The sequence below is a fragment of the Equus przewalskii genome, chromosome 14, assembly GCF_037783145.1.
Source record: "Equus przewalskii isolate Varuska chromosome 14, EquPr2, whole genome shotgun sequence".
NCBI classification, from domain to species: Eukaryota; Metazoa; Chordata; class Mammalia; order Perissodactyla; family Equidae; genus Equus; species Equus przewalskii.
This window is the reverse complement of record NC_091844.1, coordinates 50,426,849-50,452,590: the sequence shown is the minus strand read 5'-3', so window position 1 is coordinate 50,452,590 and position 25,742 is coordinate 50,426,849. Positions and strand designations below refer to the sequence as shown.

Below are 25,742 nucleotides of genomic sequence, written 5' to 3'. Positions count from 1 at the left end.
TTAACTGTAGCTTTCATCTCTGTGCTAAGTACAGGGTCTGGCACAGAGTAGAAACTTAATATATTTATTAAATGAATGAGGTAGAGGTACACAGTGGTAAATATATCTGTAAAATAGAGGTAAGTTCTAACCAGTCTGAAGGCTCGGGATCCTCAGATGTCCCTTCCAGCTTCATGAGCCAAAAACAGAAATAATATGATCTGATGAATTTATTCATACGTAAAGGACTACAGGAATGTACTCAATATGCCTTTACACTCAACTTTGCTAGTAGTGTTGTTCAAAGCAATGTTCTTACTGAATTTTTTGTCTGCCTATTTTATCAGTAACTAAATATATTAACATCTCCCAATAAAATAGTCGATTTTTTAGTCCTCATTTGTAGTTCTGTAATTTTTGCTTTATGTACTATGAGGTTATGTTACTAGGAGAATACAAACTTAGAATTCTTTTTTATTTTCCTGGTGAATTAAATCTTTATCACTATGAAGAGTCTCCCTCTATCTCCAGTAGTGTTTTTTGTCTTGGAGTCTACTTAATCTGATATTAATATAGCTATTCCAGTTTTCTTTTGGTAGTGTTGCATGGTTAGTTTTCTCCATCTCTTTTCTTTTGACCTTTCTGCATTTTTATGTTCTAGATACATCCCTTGTAGATAGCATGTATTTGGGTTTTGATTTTTCTGTCCAGTCTGACAATCTCTGCTAGCTGGTTACATGGATTGGTGGCCCCGAGGTTTATCACACCGACTAATATTTATGCCCTTATGTAGTTTCCTCCTCTTGACTCTGGGATGAGCCTAGAATTCACTTTATCCAACAGAATGTGGCAGAAGTGACAATATCCTAGTTCTAAGCCTAATCCTTTTGGAAGCCCCAAGCTTGTGTATAAGAAGTCTGCCTTCCTCCTTGGAGATACTACGTGGAGAGGCCATGTGGAAAGGAAAACGTCATGGAACTACTTATACAAAAACCAAAGAACCCAATCAACAGTGAGAACCAGGCCCCATACGTATGATTTCAATTAAGCCGATCCAGCTAACCCCCAGCCATTGAAGCCATCCAGCTGAGCTGCCAGACATGAAAGTGAAGAAGCTATCTGGGATGTTTCAGCTCCAGCAGACATCACCCAGAGATGAGATGAGCCACTCCCTGTGTCCTACCCAAATGCCTGACCCACAGAATCATGAAATATAATCAAATGGTAGTAGTTTAAAGTTATTCAATTTTGGTATCATTTGTTACATACCAATAGGTAACCAAAACAATCAGATCAGGATCTGTTTCCACTTAATGTAATTAGTGATATATTTGGGTTTAAATATAACATCTCATTAAGTACTTTCTCTGTCTTGCCTGTTATATGTCCTCATTTTCTCTTATCTGGCATTTATATTGATTACTTTTTATTATTCCATTCCCTTTATTCCCCTTTTAGATTGGAAATTGCATAGTGTGATAGTCAATTTTACGTTTCAATTTGGCTGTGCCACAGTGCCCAGAATTTGTTCAAACTTTATTCTAGATGTTTCTGTGAAGGTGTTTTGGGATGAGATCAACATTTATATCAGTGGACTTTGTGTAAAGCAGATTATCCTCCATAATGTGAGTGTGCCTCATCTAATCGGTTGGAGGCCTTTATAGAAGAAAGACTGACCTCCCATGAGCAAGGAGTTCTCCTAGCAGACTGGATTTGGACTTGAACTGCAACTCTTCCCTGGGTCTCCAAATTGCCGGCCTACTCTGCAGACTTTGGATTTACCAAGCCTCCACAATTGCTTAAGCCAACTCCTTAAAATAAGTCTCTCTCTTTCTATGTTTATAAACATCCTGTTGGTTCAGTTTCTCTGGAGAACCTTGAATAATACACATGGTCTTTTACTATTCTCTTAGTGGTTGTTCTAGAGCTTACGAGCTGCATTCTTGACTCATCAGTCTACTATTAATTGTAACTTTTTCCATCCACCTAGATAATGCAGAGATTTTAGAACGCTTGATTCCATTTACCCTCTCCTGACTTATATACCATTGTTTTTTATTTTTAAATACAAAAGACATTACTATTCTTGTATTATAGTTGATATCAATATTTATTTAGATTTACCCACATATTTATCATTTTAATTGATCTTTATTTCCTCATGTATCTCTGACCTTATTACAATTGTGATCATTTTCCTTCTGCCTCAACAATGCCACTGTGAATCTGCTGGTACAAATACTTGGTTCTGTTTGCTTGAAAATTTCCTTTTTTTGTGTGAGGAAGATTAGCCCTCAGCTAACATCTGTTACCAGTCTTCCTCTTTTTGCTTGAGGAAGATTGTCACTGAGCTAACATCTGTGCCAATCTTCCTCTATTTTATGTGGGATGCTGCCACAGCATGGTTTGACAAGCAGTGTTAGGTCCATGCACAGGATACAAACCTGCAAACCCTGGACCACTGAAGTGGAGTGTGCAAACTTAACCCCTATGCCACTGGACCAGCCCCTGAAAATTTCTTTTTTTTTTTTAAAGATTTTATTTTTTTCCTTTTTATCCCCAAAGCCCCCCTGTACATAGTTGTACATTCTTAGTTGTGGGTCCTTCCAGTTGTGGCATGTGGGATGCCACCTCAGTGTGGCTTGATGAGCGGTGCCATGTCCATGCCCAGGATTCAAACCAAGGAAACACTGCCCCGCCTGCAGCAAAGCGCGTGAACTTAACCACTCGGCCATGGGGCTGGCCCCTGAAAATTTCTTAATTTCACCTTCATTCTTAAAATATTTGCTTTCAGTCCTTTAACATTATCAGCCCATCATTTTCTGGCTTCAGATAGTTCTGTTAAAAAGTCAGTTGTGGGGCCAGCCCCGTGGCCAAGTGGTTAAGTTCGCAGGCTCCACTTCGGTGGCCCAGGGTTTTGCCAGCTCAGATCCTGGGCACAGACATGGCACTACTCATCAAGCCATGCTGAGGTGGCATCCCACATGCCACAACTAGAAGGACCCACAACTAAAAATATACAACTATGTACTGGGGGGCTTTGGGGAGAAAAAAGGAAAAATAAAATCTGAAAAAAAGGTCAGTTGTAAGTCTAATCGTTGTTTCTTTAAAGGTCAACTCATTTTCTCTAGTTCCTCTTAAGATTTTTCTCTTTTTCTTTGGATTTAGCAATTTTTTCATGGTGTGTTTATGTGTCAATTGTGTGGATTTAAGAAAAATTTTATCCTGCTGGGGATTCATTAGTTCAAAATATTATTTCTTCCCAATGCTGTCTTTTCTTTTCTTCTGGAATTCCATTTCTGTGCATATGAAACTTTATCACTGTATCTTCTACGTACTTTCTCTATGTTTTGTATTTTTCATCCTTTTTCTTCTTTGTGCTTCATTCTGCATATTACCTTCTGACATCTTCTAGTTCACTAATTCTATCTTTATCTGTGTCTAACATGCTGTTATACCCATCATTGAGTTGTTATTTTCAGTCAGTGAATTTTTTGGTTCTAAAATTTTCATGTGATTTTTTTTCCAGGTTTTAGTTATCTGCCTAAATTTTTAATCTTGTGTTTTATTTACTTATACATAGTAAGCATTGTTATTTTTAAATCTGTGTCTGATAAATTCACTATCAGAATCCCTTTTGGGTCTGTTTCTGTTGTCTATTGTTTCTGCTGTTTTTCTTGTTTCTTTGCATGACTGGTTATTTCTTATCATGTACTAGATATTGCATTTGCAGAATTGTTTGTGGAAATGACTTGAGGCCTAGAATATTACATTACTGCTGAGAGGATTTTAGTTTGCTTCTGCCAAGGGCTTGGGGGCATTAGCCCAAAGGAATTACCCTAATCCAATCTCAGGGTTGAGATGATTTGAAACTGAGATGTCATCCCTTTACTGCTAAGATGTAGCCATTTGGATTCCTCATCCAAAGCAAGGGAGCTTCAACAGAGTTCAACAAAGCAATCCTTACTGAAAGGATAAACGGACTTCCCTGGGCCTCCATCATTCCTCAGATCCTGGGCTGGTAATTCCCATCTTATTAACTCTCTGATGACTTTATGCTGATACTTTTTATATTTTGCTAAGTTTTTCTAGTGCCCTCTAGTAGTGCCAAATCTAGTAGGAGGATTTGTCCAAATTACTGCCAATACCAGGGGGTATAGAAATGAAGACATTATTAAATAGAGGTAGTTGCTCTTAAGAAGTGCATTGAAAAAGATCCTTAAAGAAAAAACAATTAGACTTTTATTTACAATTCCACCTTTTTAACCCAAGTGGCAGTTCCATATTTAGGAATGTTGTATCCAAGTCCTGGCATCATGTAATTTGAGGAAAGCTACTTCTTTTATTAACAAATATTACTGAACATCACCTCTGTCCCAAAAGTTGTTCTAAGAAATTAGACTATAAAGATGAAAAAGACGTGGTTATTGACCTAAGGTGCTTGAAGTCACCATTCCTTATTGGTAAACTGGTTATTTTTAGAATCATTAATTCATGATCAAAAAGTTGATATATTTTGTTAAATATACGTAACACAATGATAGACACATTTAAACTATAAACAGGTATATTTGAGTTCCTATCACCTTTCAGCCTAAACATGAGGGCATTTAAAACAATATATTTTTAGAACTTAAAGTTTATTATTGAATATGTTCTTTTAAAGTACTGTGGAGAAGCAAGAACACAGGCTTCACAAGAGATCTTAAATGCAAGGATCTTCTTTTTCCTAAAGAGTTAAGCTCTGGTTTCCTAGCCTTTTTACTCTTGAAAACTCCTGGGAAAAGCTACTCATTCTGAATCATCATTATTTTTAATCAGAACTTTTCCTTGGTAGTTGTTCAAAGTCCTCTAAAATAGCCTCTAAGTATACAAGTGTCCCTGGACTCTAAGTGTGACAGATTTCCTAGGAGATGGGAGCCTTACTGGCAGAGATGATTTCAACGTGCCCAGACTCCCTGGGGTCAATCAGTCAGTAGAGAGGAAAAGCAGAGAGAACTTAGTGGATGAGGATGCTGTAGATTCATTACTTGACCTCGGACAAATTATATAACTTTTCTGGCTTGGTTTTTGCATCCATGATAGATTGGGCTCCTAGATGATATATCTATAAAGTATACAGAACTTTCAGCTCTCATATTCTGCGATTCTTCTAGAGTTGTGGAGGTCTGTTTGGCCACCTGAGTTTAAAAGAGATTAGAAGGGAAAATAAAAACTACAGTTCAATATATCAAGTAAGATATGAGTACAATAACCTGTAAGGAGATGAACAACTATATTACGTTGTTGGCCACCATGACAACGGCCAGCAGAGATGAAACAAGACTGGGGTCTGAGGAAGCTGTAGCTCTCCAGAAGCCACTTTCTGTCCATCTTCCCTTCCTTCTTTCCTCTGCTCCCTTTCTGCTACACTCTTCCTCCAGGAACTTCCTTCAATTCATCCACATGGGGGGGCAACAGTGATTGCTTTGAAGGGAGAAAATGAAGCAACTCTTGCTTCAATTGAAGCATATTGTGCATTCTCCTTATGGTCTTTTACTCTGAATGCAGCTATGAGGCCCTTCAGGACAGTGCAATGAAAAACAAATGGAACCAGCAGATGACTTTGGACATATCATATAAACGCGTTTTCATCTGTAGAATGAGGGTCGAACACTTTCATTTTTGTTTTTACATATTCTGATGCCTATAATTCTTGTATCTCTCTGTCATCCCCACAGCTTGACTTTATTATCAGCAGGCAGCCTGCTCAGCTCACTTTATACTCAGAGCCTGGCACTTAGTGAATATCCAGTTAACATTAATTGTTCAGGAAGGAAGTGAACTTCTGTTAGCACCTACAATGCTAATCAGTCACTGTTCAGGTCTCTTTCATATACATTTTCTTCTAATTCATTCAACACATTTGTGAGATAGGTATCACTATTCTATTTTTGGAAGATGTAGATACAGATATTCAGAGATTTAATTATCAGGATCATAATGATAGTTCTGCCACTTACCTTATATTTCATAAGTTATTTTTCTACGCCTCAGTTTCCTTATCTGTAAAGTAGGAATTCGTAAGAGTTAGGATAAGGTCGGCAGATTTAGCAAAAAACAACAACTAAAACAAAACAAAAATAAAACAAAGAGGAAGTACATCTCAAATGGAGCATTCTTATATTAAAAATTTTCTACATTTATCTGAAATTCGGATTTAACTGGGCATTTCTGTATTTTATCCGGCAATGCTATCTTAGCATTATGGTTATGACAGTGCATGTAAAGGACTTAGCCGCGTCCCTAGCACTTAGTGAGCACTCAGCGAATGCTATGCTTATTAAATTTTGGATCTGATTCCAAAGTCCTTTCTTTTTTTTCATCACAAACACACTGAGCTGAGTTTCCAGATAAAATTTAAGTCAGGCGAGAGTAACAATACTTTAAGTTTAGATTAAGGCTTTATCCTTCCTAAAGCGGCTTCAAAGCCTGGCCACAGGCGGAATGCTCTCGGCGAACCCCACAGAAGCGGGGGCCCTTGGGGGCCGTCCCGCAGTCCCAGCACAGGCACCCGGGACTGAGCTGCCCCGGCGGCCCCTTCGCCCCGCCCCGCTCCGGCCCGCCCCGCCCCGGCTCGGCCACTCAGAGGCTGCGCCGCGCCCTGCCGCACTCCTATAGGCCCTTCCTGGGACAGGCGAGGCCTTTCCATTTTCCCGCCTTCCCCAGCCCCTCCTCGGCCCGAAACCCGCACTAGCCCACAACGTCTCCGCCCTGCCTTCCGTGAGAGCCCCGCCCTTCCGGACACCGCATCCCCCTTCCTCCCCGACCCTGCATTCTGGGCAGCCTGCGGGGTCCCGGCCCGGCCCTTCGGTAGGAGGCGGGAGGGGCCGGGGAGGGGCGGGCAGAGCCCCCCTCCCGAGGGTCGCGAGAGGCGGGGACAGGAGGGAGGGGCGGGGCTAATCTCCTTGGCGCCGCGTTGCCACGGCAGCGGGGGAGGGCGGGGGCCGGGGGAGGAAGCCAGCGGGCGGGGGATGTGGGGCTCCGCGGCCGCCGCCGCAGCTGCCGCTGCCTGCTCGTTGCCGCGTCTTCCCGGAGGCGGCTGCTGGAAGCTGCCGGAGCAGCTGCGGTGCTCTGCCATATTGTGTCTTCCCCTGCCCGTCCTTCGCCTCCCCGCTGCGGCGGCCGAGCTGACGGTGAGTCCCGGGCGGAGCGGCGCTCTCCGGGGCCGGCGCCGCCCGGCGTTCGCGCTCCCCGCCCCAGCCCGCGGCGTCGCTCCCGGGCGCGGAGGCAGCGCGTGCGGCCGGCGCCGGGCGTGGGACGCGGAGGGCGACCGTCCCGTGACGCGCCCGGACATTTTCGTCCCGTGAGGAACTGGCCGCTCCGCGCGGGTCTCGCCGGCGCGCGGCGTGGGTCGTGTGTGGGCTCGCGGGGCGTGTCGACTGCGGGGCGGGCGGCCCCGTGAGGAGTTCGGAGTTTTTCCTGAGAGGTAATGACCGCCCGGGAGCGGCGTCGCGCGGCGGAAACCGCGGCGAGGGGTGCAGGCTCTCCGGGAAGGCTCGCGACGCTTAGGGCTCGGCTCGGGGCGGCTCTGCGGTTAGGGGAAGTGCCCCACGCCCCTCGGGAGGCTTTGCAGCGCCCCCTCCCCCGCTGGAACGCAGAGGGAAGTGCCGCGCGTGGAGTCCGCGTCCGGCCCTGGGCGGACGGGCTGGGCCCGGCCAGGTAGTGCTCGGGGAGGCGCCGGGCGCGGCCGGGACTGAACTTCGGGCGCGGGCCGCTGGGGTGGACAGGCGCGGGGCCCGGATGTGGGGGTGGCCGACCCCGGCGCCCTCGGGCCCCTCCTCCAGCGGGCGCCCCGGGGGCCTCCGGGGGTGGCGGTCTCGCTGGGGTGGGAGTTAGTGTTTCAGCGCTGCAATATGGACACTTCCTGTTCGCCGCCCCTCTCGGGCCGGTGCTTACCTCTAGCCTTCATTCCTCTCTCCCGGGAAGGTGAGGGGTCGGGAGGGCGCGTGCGAGGCCCCTCAGTCCTCTGAGGTCGCCCCACCGCTGCTGCAGCGAGTCTGGGAGCCCGGAGGACGGTGGGAGTCGGGGGAAAGCGGCCCATGTGCGTACCGCTCCAGCCTCCTGTTTTACTCAGCTCTACCCCTTTGCAAGATGCCTGTTTCCACCGCGGCTCGCGGGAGTTGGGGTATTTCATTCATTGGGGCACACTCTCGGGATCTTCTTGGACCTGATTTCTGCTTTAAAGTTTCTTTAAAGCATCCCCTGTACTTCGTTTTCTCCTTACTGGAAAAAAGTAGCGTGCAAAGAAATGACATAGACTCTCTTCTATCCCAACTCTGAGGTTGGGGGAGGAGGTCGGTTATTTTTTTCCAGGATACTTTATGCTGTTTCTCCTGTCTTCCTTGTGCTGGTGACAGCCACGTGGCCGGCTGAGTGTAAGAGAGTGCCCTAGCGCCTCTGGGGCTGAGGCTTCGCTGGTAGCCAGGGGCTTTGTAACCGTGCTGTAGCATTGCATCCACATTTATTTTGGTGTTTTTTTCAGATGGGGAAGTGGAAAAAGCTGAACTGTTCATGTCTGTCTCTGTTTCATTCGAATTGTGAGACTTATCTCCGTTTCCTTGCAGTCCTTGTAAAGTGTATATTGACATTTTTGCCTTTCTCTGCCGTTTTGATGATTCATCTTTAAAATCTCAGCAGTGTTAGGTACCATTAAGGAGTGGTGGAGACTAAAATATTACATTATGGAGTTTCCTAACTCTGGAAAAAAAATCGTTTGACTTTCAGAACCATTAATGAGAGGTTCTAATGTAATCAGAGACAGTCACATTCTGGCGGATTTCTTTTTGATAGTTTTATAAAAGTCTCAATTTTTTCTTTTTATATAAAAATCGTGATCTGAAAAGATATAAATATGTTATCGGTGAAAATACTTGTTTAGGGATGAAATAAATACTTCGATTTGTACGTGTGCACTTTCTTAAGCTTTTCGAGAAAAGTACTAACAGTTAATATGAATCTTAACATGAACAGATTTTATTTTAAGGTAATGAAATTTAATTTTTAAAATATATCAAAGTAAAAAGTCAAAGAGTTGAAGATTAAAAATCTGAGCTTTTGGGGAGTTTGGAAATCTTTAGAATTTAAGTACATGTAATCCTTAGTTACTAGTGTATCCTGTTTCATTTTGTGAATGCTTTGATGGATTTGAATTATTTTTGTAACATGTTTTTATTTGAATCAGTTTTAGTTGAAGAGTACTAAACCATAGAAAACATTCAGAATGTGTAAAAGAATTGTGTAGAGAAGTTATAGCAACACAATTTATTACAATTTTAATTGCGCCGTAACAATGGTTCTCAATCAGTGAAGTTAATAGATACAAAGATTGGGGAGGCTTCAGTGCAGAAAAGATAATTCAATTGAGAAATGTGTGTGTCTGCTGACCACTGAGAGCAATGCTTAGTTGAGAAAGAAAAGTAAATGAGGTGATGAAATACTTATATAAAGCAGGAAGCACTGAAAACATATGTTGGAAGATAACTACATTATTAGTTCTGGGATCCAGCTGTCAAGTGGAACTTTAAAAAATGTCATCCAAACAAGACTTATTCTTGTTCTTATGGCAGCTTATTGCTTAGCTACTCATTGTATGTGTGTTTGTGTTGCTTTTAGATTGTTGTCATTTTAGTAACTGGATTTTGCGTAAATGCGAAAAGGTCCTCCAAAATAAAGTTTTGAGGGCCCAATGCTTTGCTGATTTTTTAGGGAAGAAAAAGAGATCTAAGATTTGATCCCTATTTTTAGATTGAAGAGACAAGATTAATACACATAAAAAAAGTGCAGTGTAAGAGGATATAATTAGGAGTTAAATTGTCTGTTGCAGGCAGGTGCTATAAGAGGTAAGAGGAGAAGGAAACTAGAGGGTTTGAGTAGGCAGGGGAGGCTTCTTGAAGAAAGTAAGGTTCTTGCTCTCTAAAGTCTAGCCTTCATGTTACTCCCATTAGATTAATCTTCCTAAAGATTATATCACTCTGATGACCAAAACCCATTACATCAAGCATGAATACCAAATTTCTTCTCAAGACTTTTCCAAACTTTGGGTCCCAGTCTTCTCCATCTTATCTTCCACTAACCTATAGGAACTGTTCATTATTCACTACTTTTACATGGTATAACAATTTTACTTCTTTTTAACCTTTGCTGGTATAACATTTTTTTGTTGGAAATGCACCTACATACGTCCTCTTAACTGAAAATCTACTCAATCTTGAGGCTTGGCTGAAATCTTGATTGTCCTGCGAACCTTAGAATCATAGAATTTTAGACCTGCTTTCACCTCTCTAACTGAAAATTCTTCCTTTCTCTGATAGTGTGTTTCTTTTCGGCTGTGGCGTTCTGTACTGCCTTGTTTTCATTTAATAAATATTTTTTGAGCACCTACCTTGTGCTAAGCACTGTTATAGGAACTAAGTGAATAAGACAAATTACCATATTCTTTGTCAGTTATCTTTTTAGGTTTTATCACTCCAAGCATGTTATAGAGTCTTTGACCACCCAGAGGAGTCTTATTTTCTGAGATATATGTTATATGCTTAGTGGGTATTTGATTATTTTCTGAGTAAAGGAAAGGCAGCACTTATGGTATGAGGTGGAGAGATGGATGGAAAGGTCTTTCTTTACAAGTGTAGGGTACAAAAAAATAGCCAATTATGGATGGCCTTGAAAACGTCACTTCTGAATTTAAATATTGTTTAGTCAAAAAAAAAAAAGATGGCATTTGAGCCTGGGAATGATAGGATAAAATCCTTATTTGAGGAAAGTTCATTTGACAGCAGTGTGCAGGACTAATTATTAACTGGGAATGGAGAGGAATGGGAAGAAGACAGATCTATTTGAAGAAAAAATTAGTAACTTTGAGAAGCCGGTTTAGAAGGGGAGCATCATCAAGAAGATGGAGAGTCTAGTTAGTTGAGTATAAGGTGAGTGGGAGATAACTAGGTGAATATGACCGTTAGTGACTAGAGATTAGAGGTTTGGGATAATCCGTTTAATATAGATGTGACAACTAATGTTATAAATTTTGCCAGAGAGTTAATTGAAGTGTTGGAGACTAAGAATGATGCCTTGGGAAACTAGAATTCAAGGTGTATTTTCTTTGGGTCATATATGACTTCATAATTAATACTATAGACTTGTTCAATGCCTATGGTATTGTTTTATTATTAACATTATTTCCACTGTATGAGAATGCTATCTCTGTCTTACCACCAAATATAAAGGGACCAAAAGAATGTTTATCATCATTTGCTACCAAGGGATTTTGATTCATGTATTCCTTATTTCCCTTACCCTAAGTCTTTTTATTTAAATAAACTTTTTATTTTATTTATTTATCTTTTTTTTAAAGATTGGCACCTGAGCTAACAACTGTTGCCTATTTTCTTTTTTTTCTTTTCTGCTTTTTCTCCCTGAATCCCCCCAGTCCATAGTTGCATATTTTTTTAGTTGTGGGTCCTTTTAGTTGTGGCTTGTGGGACACTGCCTCAGCGTGGCCTGATGAGCAGTGCCATGTCTGCGCCAAGGATCCGAACCAGTGAAACTCTGGGCCACCAAAGCGGAGTGCACAGACTTAACCACTTGGCCATGGGACAGCCCCTGTGGTTTGTTTCTTAAAAGAGGAAATACAGAAAAAAAGGGAAGGGATTTCTTGTAAATTAAAATTTTGCAGTTCCTTTTGCCTGCCCTATACCTTTGTCGAATTCCTCCATCCTTAAAAGTTTAGTTAAATGCTGCTTCCTCAGGGGCTGGCCCCGTGGTGTAGTGGTTAAGTTTGGTGCACTCTGCTTCAGCAGCCCAGGTTTGCAGCTTTGGATCCTGGGTGCAGACCTACACCACTCGTCAGCCATGCTGTGGCAGTGTCTCACCTACAAAATAGAGGAAGAATGGCACAGATGTTAGCTCAGGGCAAATCTTCCCCAAGCAGAAAAGAGGAAGATTGGCAACAGATGTTACCTCAGGGTGAATCTTCCTCAACAACAACAAAAAAATAAAAATAAAAAAATAAATAAGCATAAGTGCTACCTCCTCTATGCTGATTGAACAACATTTATTATAATCATAGCAACAGTTATTACCTTTTATTGAGTACCTACTATGTTCTGTCATGGTATTATACTAAACACATGAGTATACAGTTTAATTCCTCATAACCCTGCAGAAAGTGTTTTATTCTTATAGATAAACAGATAATAAAAAGTTATTTAAATGCAGTACTGGATATTTGAACCCAAGTCTGTCAGACTGTAAACTTTTGTATTCTTTGTACTGTGACCTGAAGCCTTTGAAAAATGGCTATTTCCCGGGATGCGGATGCTCGCATGTTGATCTGTCCCCAAGAAGGATTAGGGAAGTATACATGGTAGGGAGAGAACACTAATATTTATAGAATGCCTATTCTGTGGCAAGAATGCTACTACTTTATTGTTATAGTGAGTTAAGTAAGTAGTGTTATTCCTTGGGATTCAAGGAGGTTAAGTCATTTGTCAAAGACGGCATAAGGAAGTTGGTGGCTGATGGGTCTGCTTGATTTCAAAGCCTTACTCTTTCATTTTTCTAGTACAGGATGCTACTATATTTATTCATTCATTGAAACGTTTGTTTTTTAAGTGGTCTGTGCTAGAACATAAAAATGAATGTATTGAATTCTGCGTAGAAAGATTTATATTCTAGTGCAATATTTCTTAAGTGGATAATAGACTCAATGTAGCAAACTATGACCAGCGTTTCTTAAAAAAAAAAATCAAGTAGAAAATTTTATTGTGTTGTATGTGGTAAGGATAAAAGTGTTATGTAGTGTAGGTAGTGTGTTGTAGATCTCTATAAAAATAAATTTCTTATTGGGGGATAGTGTCAAAAATTTGAAAACTGCTGGTCTAGTGACAGAGAAGGAAAGGTAAGCAAATAATTATGAATAATAATAAATAGCAAGTAAGTTCTATAATAGGGTTCTATATAGGATGCTAAGGAAGTATGATGGAAAAAACAGACAATTCAAGGAAGGCTCCTGGAGAGATGACTTCAGGCAGTTCTAACACATGGGGTAGAGATCCTCAATATATCTAAAAGCATGAAGGAGTGAAAGAGCATAGTATAGTCAGGATGCTTGGGGTGGTGTGAAATAGTGGCACATAGGAGCCAGAGATTTTAGGGAATTTGTAGGCCACTCTACCGAAGATTTTAAATTTTATTGGGCCTATAGTTTTTCTGGAGTCTCATGGTGTTCTTTTGCTAAAGAGCAAATACATTTATGTATTTTATTCTGTCATACAATGTAGAAACAATTTTAGGAATAGAAAATTTGACCATATAACATGTATACACTGTAAAATGGTAACTTATGAGCACAGCTGTTGATAAAAACAATCACAACCAAGAAACAGTTAAGTAGTTTTGAGATGACTACCAAATGTTCTTTCCTACTTTTTCTTGTTTTGTCATCTGCTGCCTATTGCTAGCAGACTAATGGTAGTAGGTGCTAGAGTTTTAAGATAACTTTGTAAGAGAGAAAGTTGTTTGTTCGCTTTTCCTTTAAGTTAGGAAGACAGCTATTGTTCAGTTTTGAGGGCATCTAGGGGTCAGCTATTGGAATATTAATATCAGAGTTTGTGTAAGTAAGAGTTCACAAACTTTACCTACAGCTGTGTTTAGTTTGGCTTGTAATATTTTTTCATATTTCCCTTATTTGCTAACTGTTTTTTGTTTTTTTTTGCTGAGGAAGATTTGCCCTGAGCTAAGATCTGTTGCCAGTCCTTCTCTTTTTTTGCTTGAGGAAGATTCACCCTGAGCTAACATCTCTGCCAGTCTTCTTCTATTTTATATGTGGGTCGCTGTCACAGCATGGCTGACTAGTGGTGTAGGTCCACACCTGAGATCCGAACCTGCAAACCTGGGCCACAAAGCAGGGCGTTCTGAACTTAACCACTGTGCCCTGGGGCCTAAATATTGGTACACTTCACCTGAAATATCTAGAGTTCTGCCATCTTGTGACAGCATTGGTTTCATGTTCCTACATGGCAGTACTGACTGACGCTTATAAGTAACTGCCTTCTTTTTGGCCGTCTCCATCATTCTCTGTTGTCTTATACCAAGCCAGTTTCACTCATTTGTTGCCTTTCCAGGCCTTGTAAGGCATTTGAATTGCCTGCTGTGTCCTGTACTTTATGAAGTGTTTAAAAAGGAGATTTTGGTCTTTGAAAGATCACTCTGCCAGTATTGGGGAGGATAGATTGGAGGCATATGAGAAGGGTCTGGTTAGAATTTAAATGCCATAGCACAGATGAGATGCCCTTTTCTTCTTTTGAACCGGTAGTACTTTGTACCTTTCTTAAAGCATTTAGTAAATATATCTTTCCATTTATAGTTTTATGTATCACTTATCCCTTCAACTAAATTGTAAATACCTCATACATCACATGTGCTGGATAAATGCTTGTTGAATTTAATTATGTTTATTTTTAAGACTACCATGTTTGTTTGTCACAAAGATGAGTTTTCTTGGCAGTTTTAGAGTACCTCTTAACTGAAAGAATCTTTCACACATTTTAAATATTAGTTGCAGTTTATTCTAAGAATGAGTAAATATCAGATACTTTTAAATCATGGGTTACATATGAGAAACAGAACAGGTGAGTACTGTATAATACGATTGTAGACTTTTAATTCATTGTCATGTTTGCCAAATATCAGGACAAAACATTGTGCGAAAATTGGTTTCTTGGTTGGCTATGTAATTTTAAGTTGGTTTGAAGATTATTCCAAAAGCTTTTCACTAATCTGTTTTCTGTTGATATCTAGAAGTGGTTTTAAATTAATGTCATCTGTAGTTTTTGATTTTCCTAAATTCCTTTTTTACCCTTTTTATTGTAAAGTGTAGATGCAGAAAATTACACAAAACAAAACGTGTAGTTTAGTGAATTTGTTATAAGGCCAGCACCCATGTAATGGTCTTCCAGATTAAGGAATAGAATTTTGCCAGCCACTTTAGAAGCCCTTCCATGTGCTTCTTCACAAAAATAACTTTCTTCCTTCAAAAAATAACCACTATCCTGACTTTTTTGAAAATTACTTAATTAAATTTCTTTTTGATCTTTTTTTTTTCTGCTTTTTCTCTCCAAACCCCCCTGGTACATAGTTGTATATTTTAGTTGTGGCGTGTGGGACACTGCCTCACCATGGCCTGATGTGCCATGCCATGTCCGCATCCAGGATCTGAACCAGCAAAACCCTGGGCTGCCAAAGCGCAGCTCGAACTTAACCACTCGGCCACAGGCCAGCCCTCTTTTTGATTTTTATTACCCAGACGCTATAGTTAAGCCTGCCTGCACCGTCCCTCTCTCTCTATTTATTTTTTGATCACATTTTCTTCATTTTCACCTTCTGTTTCACTTAAGGCTTTATCTTAGATGTTTATTTTTTCCTGTATTCCTTTAAGTCTTCATTTCTGAAATGATTTTTTTTCTTTTACTTCAAATTCTTTGTTGAGTTCTGTCAGTTTATTTCTGAGCGTTTCCAGTTCTTATTTGTATTTTTCTTTCATATCTTGTATAATTCTTTTACTCTCATTTTGAAATAGAAGCTCGTTTTTATCTATCCTGTGAGCATCTCTTTCTGGCGTGCTTTCATTGTCTGCAGGATGTTATTTTATTCTCCTTTTTTTCTTTTATTTATTTCTTAAAAAATTTTTTTATTGTGGTAAGAACACTTAACATGAGATCTCCCTCTTAACAAAGTTTTGAGTGTACAATACAGTATTGTTAACTCTAGGCACTGTGTTGTACAGCAGATCTCTAGAACTTACTCATCTTGTGTAATGGAAACTTTATACCCATTGAACAACTCCCATTTCCCCTCCTCCCCCCGCCCCCCGCTTCTGAGTTTGACTATTTTCCTGTTTCTTTTTTCTTATTGTGACTTTGTATGATATTCAGCCTCAATACTTTTGCTCATTTCTTTATATTAAACTGGTTTTCTTGAACTTCTAGGAGGAGGCTTGGTTCAGATAGCTGTTTTAACTTCATGGGTTCTGTTATTTTTGTGCATCATTAGGAAAAATGGTAGATGGCTTGCTGAGATTTCCTGGCTCTGTTCTACTCTGGCACTTCCATCAGGACCTTCTCTTTCCTTCATCTTGTTTGTCCCTGTCCTGCTCAATTTTGTTTCTGTTACCAGCACTTTCTCTTAAGTGTAGGGTCTGTCTTGGAAGAGAGCCCCAGGTGTCAGTTTCAAGAGATCTAAGGCCTTACTCTGGACCCTTTGCACTTATCCACGCTTGTAGTAGTTTCAGCTTCTCAGACCGTCTCTCAGTGCTTTGCAGTGAATACCTGTTGGCTGTTTTTTGCTTCTGTTCTCACATCCCTCAGATACCGCATTGCTTCCCTCTGCTTTCTCTCACTTAGACACTGATAGAAAACAAGTCTGTAGCTGTTGGTGGTTTCTTTCAGTGCTCTGTGTTTTGGGGTTTGTGGGGAGACTTTGTCAAATAGTTTTGTTGTAAATGTTACCCAAGGGTTTTTGCGTTTGTTCTCTAGTTGCTCGGTTTTTAGCTGAAGATTCATGAGGAATCAAAACTTTTCTTCCATCTTCCCATAATCCTCTTCTTGGTAATTTTAATTTTGGGCATTGTCACATCTTTTTTTCCAAAAATCTTGGCAAAAAACTTTCATTTCTTCTGAAATTACCGACACTTAATGATGTCCACTGATTTTACATGTCATAACGCTCTGAACCTGTTGTTTTGGCCTGATTATTTCTTCTTAGTTGAGAGAGCATTTACAAATAAATCTATTAAAGATCCTTTGGGAAATTGTGAAAGGGTCATGGGATTATCTTTCTGTTGCAAATACAAAAGCTTTAGTGTGTTGACATTTAATGCTTTAGCTCTTTCCAATATTGAAAAGCTAACCTGCATTACGTACACCTAGGGCCATTTTTTTTTTAACTTTTTATTAAGACTATGATAGTTTACAACCTTGTGAAATTTCAGTTGTACATTATTGTTAGTCATGTTGTAGGTGCACCACTCTAGGGCCATTCTTAAATTACAGAAAAGAATTGAGTTTAATAGCTTAATATTGATTGGTTAGAGTTTTGAGAATTTGTTGATTTCCCTTTATATAAAGATAATAATTGAGAAATATGAAATAATCAGAAAGCTTAGAGGGAAGTTCTCTTGATATTTAGAACAAAAAGATATAAATAATTTTTACAAGGTGAAGATACTCATTTAACAAATATCAAATGCTTACCATGTGTTAGGAATCAGATGTATGTAAGTAAATAGTTGCAATGTGAGACATACCCTTCTAAACATAGATTCAGGAGTACTGTGGAAAGCAGAGTAGGAACTAACTTTCCCAAAGAGTGGGATTGGGTGAGGTGGTTTTTATAGTCATGATGGTGTATCCGTACCTTTAATAAACTCCTTATCTCTATTTGTTTTTGTAAACTTTTTCATTAGTAGTAGTTCATACAAATGGATCTTCTGTAGACTTCCTTTAGTTACTATTTCAAAATGGCATATTGTTCAGGTGGAATTAAAATAATTAGTATTTAAAGAGTTTTCTTTTGTGATAATACTATTTTCGAAATACTTCTTAAGTGAAGAACTAAAATTTAGGAAGTGAAAATATCACAAAGCAGAATGGAAACATAGTATCTAGCATAGTATTCTGTACTTGAATGTTCATTCCTCAGTAATTTTTTTTTAATGAATATCATACTTCACCCTTCAACTTTTTGTTCCATATAGTTTGATAAAAACACCTCCTTTGTTCAGTTGAAAAAGCTTAACAATATGTATAATTTGGGTATAATTTTCTCTTTGCATTTCTAATCTGATTGGCGACAAATTAGGGCCAGATTATACTTGCTTGAAGTACTCTGCTTAGGGGTCTTGTGTCCTTTGTTTTTTCTTCTCCTTTCCTGGTTTTTCATTTAGTCTGGATTAAGTACTTTATAAAGTATGAAACTTCAGTGTTTATAAAATAATTTCATGTCTACTGTCTCTTTTGAGCTATTGACATGAAAACGATGGTAAAAAGAGGACATATAAATCCAATTGCAACATAGTAGGAGAGACAAAAAAATCCCTGAAAGAAGTTCAGGTGGGAATTACATGGAGGAAGTGTAATTAAATTAGGCCTTAAATATTAGGGTTTTGGCTGAATGGTGATAGGGAGAGTAGATAGTCCAGAGAAAGCATATAAATAGAAAAATGCACAGGAAGTATTTGAACAGGATTAGTCTGGTTTGGAGTAACTTCAAGTAGATGAGCATTAGCTTGAGGATGTAGCTATTGAGTGAGATATATTGATGATAGCATATACTTTTTTTTGTCTTCCTTTCATACTTACCAAGCAGTCTAGGTGGGATGGCACCTAGTATAGTAGTTAAGAATGACCTCTGGAGCATCTCAAACTCAGCAGGTCAAAACAAAAACACAAAAAACCTGCCACAAACATTGATCTACCTCCAAGATGAATAACAGACATTTTCTCTTTCAATATTCTCTATATTATCAAATAGAACTAGCATCCACTCAGATGCTGATCCTGTCTACTAGAAGTGACAGCTAGACTACTTAGCTGTATATAGCTGCAGTTGATGTGGCTGCTTAGAATTCAGATTATATTCCGCATAAGTTTATTTAAAAACTTGAATGTTTGTTAGGGTATTACTTTGTAAAATGCTCTGGAGATAGTCTAATTAATAACATAAATATCTTTGACAATTTTTAGCATAAATATATTTTATTTCAGTAAGCGTACATATAGGGTTAGTTTAGTCCTATTTAAAATGGACTCAATTCTATGTTAAATTAACCTTACTTTTGGGGCTAGTGTGTGGCCTAGTAGTAAAGTTTGGCGCGCTCTGCTTCACCAGCCCAGGTTCTGTTCCTGGGGGTGGCCCTACACCACTTATTAGCAGCCATGCTGTGGCTGTGACCCACATACAAAATAAAGGAAGATTGGCACAGATGTTAGCTCTGGGTGAATCTTAGGAAAAAAACAATATATATATATGTATATATACTTTTGTGTCATTTTAGAAGTACATATAAAATCAGTATATTAAATCAACCAGTATAGAGTCCTAAATTTTGCTTTCTAAATTTGACATTGGGGGCTGTTAGTAAGATAAGATACTGTTATCTGCCTTTATTGAAGGTATTTCTGATTATGAATGTGCTTTTAAAAGATGCTTATTTTCAGTGGAACAGTTGGCTGTACGAAATTTACTGCATGGTGACAATTATGGCTTATCTTCAAGGCATTGAAAATGGTATTACACGTAAATAACTTTGATGACAAAGAATACCACCAGTATGTATTCAATGCCAACCAAATTTACCTTTGGACTTTAGGATGTTAGATCTGTTGACTTTCAGGTTTCTGTAACTTTGTTCCTTTCAGCCTTACTTTTCAAGTGCAGCATAAGACTATCAAAGAACCAAAGTGCTAGTTGGCTAATTGGTTACTATATGGATTGTAGCACAGGTGATATTACTTCTAATTCTAGATAGTAAGGATATTTCCCTCCATTAGTGGTTATTTTTCTTTTTTGATTTCTGTGCTGTCAGTTTTTTCAGCTTTTAACGTATTTTTGTTCAGACACCTCATTGATTACAATCCCAAAGGTTGAGAAGTTGGATTTTCTAAGCTAGAATTACTGTGAGAGCCAGTATTGCTTCTTTTCTGTCACTATATTCAATAACATGTAGGATAAATTAGTGCTATGTGTTAGATACCAATAGAAATTTACAAATTATTTTGTCATCAACTTTTTTTTAACACTTACTAGAAATAGCCATTTTTCTTGTCAGAGAAGATGGTTTTCACTCAATATAGATCTTCTATGGTACTACTTTTTGAAATCAGTATTTCTTTGTATGAAAGGGAAGGTTATGTGCTAGGGATTCATTGTAAAGGAAAGCATTTGGTCTTTATACAGAAAATATCAGGTTTGTTTACTGGTTAGAAGCAAATGTGTTTCATTTTTTACTTATGGAGCTGTTGCTTTGTTTTAACTTCCCCAAGAAACTAATGAACAACTTAGACTTTTTTCGGGGGGAGACAAATGCTGCAACAATGTGTAGGGAAGCTCTATATACTATGTACAAATAGCACAAAATTATTTAGATAGAAGTGACATTTAAACCGTGGTTTACACAGTATATCTGGGCAAGTTAGGGTAGGAGAAAAGTGGATTCGGTGGAAGGTTACCACAACAGAATTTTCCCCCCAGATTTTTGTGTTTTCTGCTTTTAGCATGAGTTTGAGAAAGGTTTTTTCCCCCTCAATTTCATTTCTTTTTTCACCCATATTGGAAAACAGTTTTCCTATGAGACAAATCTTTGACCCTTTTGTGTTCTGCTCCCCTCCTCCTTTCTTGACTGGAAAATGCAGCTGCACACATTTTTTGTTTAGAGACAATGGATCACATGCTGTGTCACCTAAATCTATGACCAAGAGGCAGTTTTATTCCTAAAGAGACCATAATGCTTCAGTTGTCCTGGATACATGACATCATGTAGCATTATAATCTAAAATACGTCTTTTTGCGGTACATTTGGAATTTGAATCTACCCTCTTATCTCAATATTGGATTTTGTGGTATGAACAGTATTTTTAATAGAGATTCTAATCAAAACAAAGAATGTATTGTTAATTCAATAGGAAAGGTTTTGACTTCCTTCTTTTTATATGTCTTATTTTTTTTCTTACCTGAGGGTTACCAAAGTTATTAGCTATTTTGAGTCAATAGAGTATCTTTAAAGTTCTAACGTTTCTTAGGTTTGTTACATAGTGCCTTGCAAATAGTATGTGCTCCGTACACTTTCTTTTGCTACCAATGTGATAAATTAACAAGAAGAAGATTGTTTTTCTTTTCTTTTTCTTTCTTTCTTTTTTTTGGTGAGAAAGTTTGGCCCTGAGCTCACACCTGTGCCAGTCTTCCCCTCTTTTGCATATTTGTATATGGGATGCCACCACAGCGTGGCTTGATGAGTGTTGTGTAGGTCTGTGCCCAGGATCCGAACTTGTGAATCCCAGTCTGCCAAAGTGGAGCACATGAACTTAACCACTGCACCGCCGGGCCAGCTCCTGTTTTCCTTTTTTGAAAATGAAGAATTTTAAGATTTAGGAAATAATTAGTATCTGTAAACTGCTAAAATATTTTATGTTGAGCTGATTATAATAAGCTTATTATACTGTTGAATAAATCTAGGAAATATAATGCTGTGGCTCCTAGTCTTGAGAAATGATACCTTATTATAATTAATTAATAAAAATAGTTAATTCTTAAGGAGATTGGAGGTGAGGAAAAGAGAGGGGAATTGAGTGGAAATTTCTTTTATTATATAATATATCTTAATCAGAGACAAAGCTTAAATTACAGTAAAAAACTGAGGTAATTGCCAGGCAGTTCTAATAAAATTCACGAACATTTTGGATTTCTATGCTATGCCCTAGTTTTGTAGATTTTTTTTTCTATGAAAAACTTTTTTTAGTGACTTGAACTAAGTGAATGACTGCCTATTTCCCTTTGCTAGGGTTATCTTAGCCCAAGTCAGTGGTTTTTTTATATTGGTTACTTTAAAGTAATTGGATGGGAAAGCCACAAATCTGAGGTGGGGCCTAGTCCCTGGTTGCTCTTTTGATATTTGTAAGATTGTTTGATTTTACTGATGACATTAAGTTCTTGGTGGGAGGTAAAATAAGTCGATAAAAATAGTTTCCAAATGTCTTAAGACCACATAAAAAGACAGAATTAGAAATTGTAAATGTGTTTAATTAAATGTAACCCAAAAAATCATATTCATTTGACGCATGCTTCAGGAATTTAGATATTTAAAGTAATTGTTTATAATGAGACTGATTTTAAATAGGAAGTTAGAATGGTAGGGTGAAAATGGTGTGAAACAACTTTATCTGTAGGTCAGATGCTGCCATGTAGTTCATGGTTAATTATCCCTTGCTTTAAGCATAGAACTGACTGCCAATATTCTTCAGAGCCTCTTGGTACAATTGCTCAAGTGTTGGTTTCAACTTCTTCCCCCTTCTAGTAGAACATAACAGATGGCATGGTTTCTTTTGACTCCAGTGTAGTAAAAGCTTTTTAGAAACAGCAAAATTGATTTTCCTCATTACTGAGTAATGAGGAAAGACATATTCAGTAATTGCCTCAGGGGTGCAAGGAAAAAAATAAATTGGAATAAATTTGCTTTGGGATATCCGGAATTGACTATCATATTTTTATTTTGACCTGAGTCTTTTTTCAGTGCTATTTTTTTTCCTAATAAGAATTTCTAGATAATATAATGGATTAAATGTACATTTTTAACAAAAAATCATCTTGCAAACAATAACTTATAGATTTAGGGCTCTAAGAAGTATATATAGGTAAGATTAAAACTTAATTAAAATTGAAAAGTGTAGGATGAATAGACTCAATAATGTAATTTGAAAAGCATTTTTTAAAAGTATTAATAAAACATCATTATTAGAACTGAGTTAATTGCAGCTATTCCTCTTTTGCTGTGGATCCATATTACTTACTAAAGTATACACTAAAAAACTTTCGTATTCGTGAGAATTGCTAGACTGAGAGCCTGACTTTTTGGGTCATTAAATTTTGTGTTCACGAACCTATATTTTTAAAGTACTATAGATAATATACTGAAATTCAAAATATAAATAATATCTTGAAAGTAGAGAAGAAATTATTATTTTGAATATTTTAACTTGATAAGAATTCTGTAACAAGATAGTAAATTCTGAATGAGTTTTATACAAATGAATGTAACTATATATGTAGGTATTTATATTCCTGTCCTGTTTTGATTATAGCATTATGTTTGCCAATACATCTTTTCTTTTTTGTTAAGAATGTTATTACTAGTGAAAACTCAACATATTTTATTTCAGAGATAGTGTAGTTATTTTCTTTATTTTTTATAAATTTTGTGTACGTGTGTGAGAATGTTAGCATCAGGCAGATCTGTTAATAAAGGAACTTAGACTTTTTGGGGGCTATTAAAAAATACTAAAAAAATTCTGAAAGCTTATATGGTTTAAGTTAATTTAAATTACTTAGACTAGAAAGATTTGAAGAAGGGTCTGTCATGTAGCATGATTGGTAAAATATTGACATAGCATAACGGACAAAGTTCATGGAAACAAGTAGAATAAGGAAGTGAAAGTCGCATCATAAAGAAAATGATGAAACTTACTGCAGCCCTCTTCTCAGAAGTCCTAATTTTAGTTGCCTGCCTTGCCAGTGTGTCACTGGTCATAAGGGAGACCTATCCTTAATACTAGAGTGTTTTTTAAAAACTTCCAAACTTTAAAACATAAAGTATTGTTACTGATTTTGTACCCTAATTTTTGTATCTGAAAGATAAAACGTTTATAAATCTACTACTTTAGGAAGAAAGCTAACAATAATTTTAAAAATTAGTAACAACAGTAATAATAATTATCATGTGTATAGCTAGTATTCATTGTGTATTTACTCTCTACCTCTGTTCTAAGTGCTTCATTATTATTCTCATTTAATGTGTACTGACAATCTTATGAAAGTAAGTACTATTAGAATTCTAAATTGGTAAGATCTTACGGCTTCTTGAGCGGCAGAGCTGCGATTTGAACCCAGACAATGTCTCTTCACAGCTCATGCTTTTAACCCTCTGCTTCACTGCCTTCAGTTGTGATAATAGTATCAAGAATAATGATATAGATTTTACTTTTATGATTTTTTTTATAATGTGAAATTCTTATCCTTCACAATTTTAACTTCAAATATGCTACTCCCTCAAATTTCTGTTCAGTATCTCCTAGTATTACATATATTAATCCTTGTTCAAGGGAGAAGCCTTTTGTTTTACAGTTGTACGCTACTTTACCATAGAATCTAACAACTACAACAGCAGAGCCATTAGTGGAGTAGGAGTAAGAGATTTCTTTTTGAAGTTTCATAGAAAAGGGCCAGGAGAGGCTATTCTGAATAGCATATCTCTTATACGTCTCTTTCTCTACCTTTTATCCATATTGCTAGATGTAGAAATACCGTAATCATAATCCGGTATAGCTATAACTTTAGCTTTGGTATATATTTTAAATTTCTATATACATTTAGGTACTTCTGACATTTTGAATTTATAATATAATACATTTCCTGCTTATCAGGAGGTTACTTATTCTGTATCCTTAACTGTTAAACTACAAATAGACAAAAAGGGACTCCTGAGTAGTTGGAGAAAAAAATTACAAAGTTTATGCATTAAATTCGTGCACCTTAAGATGAGCTCTTTGCCTTGTCAGATCTTACTTATTGTGATCTTATATGAAATTCTAATGAAATTTACCTGGCTTTCCAGTCTGTAGCAGATAATGGTTCTATAATTCCATCTCTGTGATTTAGAAATTTAAAATACTCTGAAAACCAAAAGTTTTCTTTTAACCCATTTAATGGCAAAACATGATTTGAACTAATATAACACTGCTTATGGTCTTTATTTACCTCCCTCTTCATGTGAATATACATTTTGCTGCAGAAATATTAGTGTGTTTATTAAGGGGTACTGCCTCAGACCTTACTGATACATCATATAACACATCATATTTGCATTGTAGTCCCTTTCTAAAATCCAAAATATTCTGAATTCTGAAATACTTCAGGGATTTCAGATAAGGGATCGTATACTTGTATAATCAGGTGCAGTGACGATAGGACAAATGAAGACTAGGATATAGAACTAAGAAGATTAGTCCAATAACTCAAGCATAGCAGTGTTCGGCCTTTTAGTGTGGAGCCATATTTCTCACCTTGAATAATGTATGGATTTCTTTTAAAGAAAAAAATTGTAGGCAGATTCCATTTTCAGAATCACTGACTTTAGTTCCTGAAGTAGTTTTTTTTTTGTCTTCATTTTTCTTTTTGAAAATGGTGAAATACATTATACTATTATTGAAATGAAAGCACAAAATGAAAATTTGCAAAACTTGTCACTCCCAGAGTGTCTCCATGGGACATCCTGATTTGAGAAACTGATAAAGTGGCAGTTAGTCCTATATCCTTGAGAAATCCCTATAAGTATTATTCTTTATCAAGTTTTTGTTTATAGTGATGAACCTGAATCATAGCTAAGGGTTTAGAATATCTTTCATATATTTAAAGAGTATGATTTTTAAAAGGGATGAGAAGAAGCACCCTCTTTTCTTTTTTTGCTGCCCTGAGCTAACATCTGTTGCCAATCTTCCTCTTTTTACTTGAGGAAGATTTGCCCTAAGCTAACATCTATGCCAGTCTTCCTCTATTTTGGATGTGGGCCACCACCACAGCATGGCTGCTGATGAGTGGTATAGGTTCACGGCTGGACACTAAACTTGGGCCACTGAAACAGAGTGTACCAAACATAACCACTAGGCCACGGGGCTGGTCCCAAGAAGCACCCTCTTTAACAAAATGTGCACAGAATTTTTTTTTTTGAGGAAGATTAGCCCTGAGCTAACTACTGCCAATCCTCCTCTTTTTGCTGAGGAAGACTGGCCCTGAGCTAACATCCATGCCCATCTTCCTCTACTTTATATGTGGGACGCCTACCACAGTGTGGCCTTTGCCAAGCGGTGCCATGTCCGCACCTGGGATCTGAACTGGCGAACCCCTGGCTGCCGAAGCGGAACGTGCACACTTAACCGCTGCGCCACTGGGCTGGCCCCTGCACA

General features: G+C 38.1%; 1 protein-coding gene across 6 annotated transcripts in view; it reads left to right on the top strand.

Annotated features, from left to right (window-relative positions):
• The first annotated feature begins 6,685 nt into the window (after nt 1–6,685).
• The window catches only part of FOXN2 (forkhead box N2), a 57,469-nt gene continuing 38,412 nt past the window's right edge, over nt 6,686–25,742 (top strand). The window contains exon 1 of one of the 6 annotated variants that reach the window (XM_070572728.1): nt 6,686–6,831. The gene's annotated coding sequence lies outside the window, so the exon portion shown is untranslated. Of the gene's footprint in view, nt 6,832–6,980; nt 7,681–7,815; nt 8,063–25,742 lie in introns of those variants that run through there. The other 5 variants (XM_070572726.1, XM_008529211.2, XM_008529212.2 and 2 more) reach the window with 5 other exon arrangements.